Source organism: Vespa velutina, chromosome 15 (assembly GCF_912470025.1).
Source record: "Vespa velutina chromosome 15, iVesVel2.1, whole genome shotgun sequence".
Lineage (NCBI taxonomy): Eukaryota > Metazoa > Arthropoda > Insecta > Hymenoptera > Vespidae > Vespa > Vespa velutina.
In genome coordinates, this window is record NC_062202.1 from 2711969 (window position 1) to 2717793 (window position 5825).

General features: G+C 32.9%; 2 protein-coding genes and 1 long non-coding RNA gene across 3 annotated transcripts in view; 2 read left to right on the forward strand and 1 right to left on the reverse strand.

Moving 5' to 3' along the window:
• Window positions 1-607, reverse strand: part of LOC124954352 (transcriptional protein SWT1-like) — a 20309-nt gene extending 19702 nt beyond the window's left edge. Inside the window, exon 1 of the mRNA XM_047507160.1 lies at window positions 460-607. The gene's annotated coding sequence lies outside the window, so the exon portion shown is untranslated. The remainder of the gene's footprint in view (window positions 1-459) is intronic.
• Window positions 1-5825, forward strand: part of LOC124954355 (retinoic acid receptor RXR) — a 54259-nt gene that overhangs the window by 14302 nt on the left and 34132 nt on the right. The window lies entirely within an intron of this gene.
• On the forward strand, window positions 1500-4217 carry LOC124954364. Its single transcript, XR_007102524.1, has 2 exons — window positions 1500-2042; window positions 4000-4217. It is a non-coding gene; the product is annotated as an uncharacterized LOC124954364 (long non-coding RNA).

A 5825-nucleotide genomic window follows, 5' to 3' on the forward strand; every position in this document is an offset into this window, starting at 1 on the left:
TTTGAAAGACCGACTGGATCGCGTACTGGAGCTGGTACGTATTAATAATAAAAGAAAAAAAAAAAAAAAAAAAGGTAAATTATCGAATTATATACGGGAATTAATATTTCCTTAATATTTTTGTTAATTCAAACATTTTTTTATAATTAAAGATATTATTTTCCCATATGCATATATATATATATATATATATATATAATATATATAATACATTATATTGTATTATATGGCATTGCAAGAATATTATTAAATGAATGGTATATATATATATATATATATATATATATAAAATATATGTAAACACATGCATATATTTCTTTCTCTACCTTTTTCTCATTTCTCTTTTTATCTCTCTACTTCACTGTGCTCAAGCGGCAGCATTAAAAGAGAGAGAGAGAGAGAGAGAGAGAGGGAGAGAGAGAGTGAGAGAGTGAGAAAGGGAGGGAGAAGACGACTCACCCGTTTCGGCCATGCACTAGAACTTGACTCCTAAGCTCGCCAACGGCAATGTAATGCAAGCTCTCTTTCTCTCTCTTTCTCTCTGTTTCAAACACGCACACATTATTCCCTCTCTCTCTCTCCTCTCTCTCTCTCTCTCTCTCTCTCTCTCTCTCTCTCTCTCTCTCTCTCTATCGCTCTTTCTTTTTTTCTTTCAGACATTCGTATATTTTCTCTCTCTTTCTTTTTTCGCATACATCGACGACATATACGAAAATTTCGTTGATAAAAAAGACTAGCAAAAAAGTCACGTATAAAAAGAAAATGATCATTGAGAAAATTTATTTTCAAATTTAAAAATTTATTTGGACGATTGAACTCGTACTGAAGGTACTGAATGAAAGTGAAAAAGGAATATGATAAAAATTTTTAAAAAGACAAAAAAGAAAGAAAAAGAAAAAGAAGAATAGAAAAAACAGAATAACTATCTAAAGACGAATAATAAAGGTGGGACAAAAATGATCTAAGAAATAATATGAAAAAAGGGAAAAGACAATATGACGGATAAGAAGAGAAGGAGGATGCACGAAAGATAAAACGGTAAAGGACGGGGTAAGGGGATCCCGTAAAAAATGGAAAAACAATGCGAAAGATAAAAAGTGATGGACTATATAAAATGATAAAGAGAAAAAAAAAAGAGAAAGAGAGAGGATATAAAAGATGAAAAGATACGAACAATGCAAGAAATAAAAAGGGATGAGAGAGGGATATAAACAATGTGAAAAGATAAAGAGAGAGAGAGAGAGAAAGAGACAATTCGCAAAGATAAAGAGAGAAAAATATTAAGAGGTGAGATGGGGAATAAAAAAAGGAGAGGGGGCGGGAAAAGAAATATGGAATCGTAACAATAGATCAATGAAAGTTACATGCTTCGAAATTAATAATGAACAAAAAAAAAGGAAGAGAAGGAAAAAAAAAATATATATGTATACATATACATTAAAAGAGAAAAAAAATAGTTAGAAAGGATTAAAAAGAAAGAAAGCGTGAAAAACGAAAAAAAAAAAAAGAGAAAGAGTAAGAGTAAGAGAGAGAGAAAGAGAAAGAGAGAGAGAGAGAGAGAGAGAGAGAGGGAGAGAGAGAGAGAGAGAGAAAGAAAGAAAGAGAGAGAGAGAGAGAGAGCGTGGGCGTGCAAGTAGAGACAGAACGTTACTAGTCGGGCGGGACTATGGCTCGTTTCTTCCCCTCCTCTCGTTCGTCCTCGCAATTCCCTCCTCTTCTTCGTCCTCTCCTCCTTCTTCGCCACCTTCTCCTCCACCTCCTCTTCCTTCTCTTCTTCCTCCTCCTCCTCCTTCTCCTCCTCCTTCTCCTCCTCCTCTTCCACCATCGGCCTCCATGCTCACGCTCACATGCAACACCAGAGAGGCAGACCGGCCGGCTGGCACTCGGGTGCCTTTAGCGCCGTGCATCTCCGAGTCAGTCAGTCGGTCGGTCGGTCGCTCGGTCGGTTCGCTCGCTCGCTCCTACGAACGCGAGTGTTTCCTTTTTCCCTCCTCCTCCTCCTTCGTGTCTAATATTTCGTTGTTTAATAATGTGTTAGAGAGGTATTTACTATATACATATATTTTATATAATATATGTATATATATATATATATATATATATATGCATATATATATATGTGTTTGTGTGTATAAAAAATATATATATATAATATATATATACATGTGTATATGTATGTGTATATATGTATATATATATACATATATACATATATACATATATATATAGGCAGTAATTGACAATAATATTTTATTACGTTAATTGAAGAAATTTTCTTCGATTCGATCATAGAAAATACTTTGCGATTCTCTGCACTCGGATGCTGTGTATACATTCTATTCGTGTCTATCTCTCTCTCTTTCTCTTTCTCTTTCTCTTTCTCTTTCTCTGTGTATGTGTCTCTTTCTCTCTCTCTCTCTCTCTCTCTCTCTCTCTCTGTATCTCTTTTTTTCCTCTATGTGTCTGTGTATGGAATACATATAATTATTTTTTTTTTTTTCGATGCAGTAGTCACGGTCAATCGAAAAAAGGTTTCGTCGACTTTAATCGTGCAATATCGACGTGTGTGTGCGTGTTCTTCATTTTTACTTCTTTTTTCTTTTCCTTCTTCTTCTTTTTTTTTTTTTTTTTTTTTTCTTTTTATCAAGTTACATGTATTAATTTTATTTCTAGAATCATCATTTGTTATACACGTTATTTATTTAAAAAATTAGAATTGAGAAGATTGAGATAATATGCAACAAAAAATTGTTATTTAATTAATGTACGAGAGAAAGAGAAGGAGATATGTGTAGAATGAACAGGACGAAGTGCATCCTGATTGGTTATGTCCTATCTAGAATGAACTTTCGCGTGACAGTAAGCTTTTCTTTTCTCTTTTAAATATATTTATTTCTCTCTTTTTTTTTTTTTTCTTTTTTTTTCATTTCTCTCTCTCTCTCTCTCTTTCTCTTTATCTTTCTCTTTCCTTCTCTCGAGAATCTTCGCGAACGTCGCGTGTACGTTCAAAGAGATAATTTGCAAGATGCTCGCACGATCGTCGCGATATATAATATTATATGTAAGCAATTTGAAATGATTCTTCTTCAAAGCGTTAACTGAAACATTCGGTCTGACACTTTTTCGTCGTTCCCTTTCTACACTTTGAAATCCTTTTATGTCGTTCATTCGATTCGAAAGAAAGAAAGAAAGAAAGAAAAAAAAAAAAAAAAAAAAAAAAAAAAGAAATAGAAAAAAAAGAAGAAGAAGAAACGAAATAAATATCGCAAGACAATTTTACAATCTTTGCAATCATCTGGTATTACGTGTGTTACGTTTTTCTTTTTTACAATTTTCTTGGAATTCAATCAGAAAACATATACACACATATATGTACGTACATACGTATATACATACATACATACATAAATACATACATAGGAAAGTGTTGAATCTTTTTGAAATTTCGCTCGAGTCAAAAGTCACAAATTTTAATTAATATTATCGATTGATTGAACGATACATTTGATACATTATATTATATTGTTTAATATAATTAATACAATATAATATAAGATAATATATAATAAAATATAATATAATATAATGTATGAATGTGATTGGATCGATCCAATAATCATTTTTATCGGATGATCTCCGTCATTTTCTTTTTTGATTTATTTGTCGGACGGATTTTCATCTTTGTTTTGTGAGTGGTGGGAAGGAAGATAGACGGGAGGGGAGGGTGGGGCCATGTTAAATAGAATAAAACGAGAGAGGATGAGAACGAAAAAAAAAGGGCGAAGAAAAGGAGAAAGAAACAAAAAAAAATAGTAATAATAAAAAAAAAAAAAAAAATACCAAAAAGGAAAAAATGAACCGTAAAAGGGAGTAAAGAATAAGGAAAGAGAGAAAGAGAGAGAAGTTCGCGGGCCGGTTACTTCCATTCGCGGCATTTTGCGACGTGCATCTTGCTTTGCGAAGGCGAAGTAACGACGATGGCGAACATTACTACTACAGCATTAGCAGCATCAGCAGTAGCAGTTGCAGGAGCAAAAGCAGTAGCAGGAACAGTAGCAGTAGCAGTAGCAGTAGTAGGATCAGCAGCAACAGCAGTAGCAGTAGCGTGGCGCACGTGTGTTTGCGCATTCTACGATCCGATTGGTTAAAATGCAAGTAACCTTCGCGGATAGTTGAGGCTCGTTGTTTAAAATCAATGCTCTCGGATGACATTCAACGTGAGTCTCACGCAATGCCGTACCTTCCAATCGTATTATCGTTTGAATTCTTTCTTTTTATTTATTTGTTTCTTTTTCATTTTTCTTCTTTTCTTTTCTCTTCTCCCCCAGCCCCCTCCCTCCACCTTGCCTCTCATATTATTTTCTCGTTCCTCTCGTTTGTTCTTCTTTAAATTAATTACTTTTTTCTTTCCTTTTTCCTCTTCAAGAAAATCTCCGCGAATAAACGTATTTTTTTTTTTTTTTTTTTTTTTTTTTTTTTTTTTTTTTTTTGTTTTTTTTTCTCGCCTTTTTTTTTCTAACGTGACTTTGTTGATATAAAAAAAATTTGTTGCAATTAATAGATCAAGTGTGCGCGTATATTCGTGTACTTGTGTACGTATGTTCTTCTTCAAGAATGCAATGATATACATTGCAAATTATATTTCTCTTTTTTATACGTGTGTACGTGCGTGTATATGTGCGCGTGTTAGTTATCAAGAATGCAATGAGATAAGTTGCATATTATGCGTGTAGATTTTTCTCGAATAATATTCTCCTCGGGATCATTCTCGTAGTTTGTCGATCGACGATCGTGATTCAGAAATCATTGTGGATCATCGCGATACGCGATTGTGTAGTACTTTATGGTATAGACGTTTGATACTTCCTCCTTTACTGTCTAGAATCTTAAAACGATGCAATAACAAAAAGGGTCGCGCTCGTGATCATTAGGTATATCTAGATTTGTTTCTTTTTCTTTTTTCTTTGTTTTTTATTTTTTATTTCTTTTCTTTTCTTTTCTTTTTTTTTTCCGCCCTTTTCAGTCGCAATCTCTGATCTTCTTCGTATTAAACCACCGTAACTAATCACCCACCGTATCTTCAGTAACGTCGATCGTTTCATCGAGTTTTAATTTTAATAATTGTTAATGATCGAGAAATAATTATTTTAGAAAGATTAATTGATCAGTAGTTATAGACGAAAAATAATGACTTATAGTGACTGTGATAATCGGTGAAAAAAAAAAATTGTAAAAAGACAAAAAGAAAATTGTTCGAAATTGTAGGAAAAAATTTAGTCGTTTGAAATATTATCGAGATAGTGACTTATTGAAAGATTGACAATTTTTCCCGAGGGGGTGGGGGTTGAAGTCTTTGAAATAATAGAAACATACATAGTCGATTAGAAACGATCGAAGATGGAGATAACGATTTCGAAGGTGAAGGAAGATCTTTGATTATAAAAACAAGGGAATATAAACAAACAAACAAACAAACAAAGAAGCTAAAAAAAATGAAGAAGAAAGAAAAAAAAAATCCTCCAAATCGTAGAAAAAAAATTAGTCGATTAGTCATCTATTAGATCGTTCATATTAGATCAAGAAAAGAGTGACTTTTGAAAGGACGAGGATCTTAGAGAAAGAGAGAAAGAAAAAAAAAACAAAAAAAAAAAAAAAGAAGAATCTTAAACATAATAAACAAATTTAATTCGTTAAAAATGATCTGAAAGATAGAATGACTAATATTGGAAAGACGTGGGGGAATGTAGTGGGTTGAAAAGAAAGATAGAAAAATCTTGAAAATATGTGAGATAAAAAAGGAAAGGATATCGAGAGGGCTTTCTCTC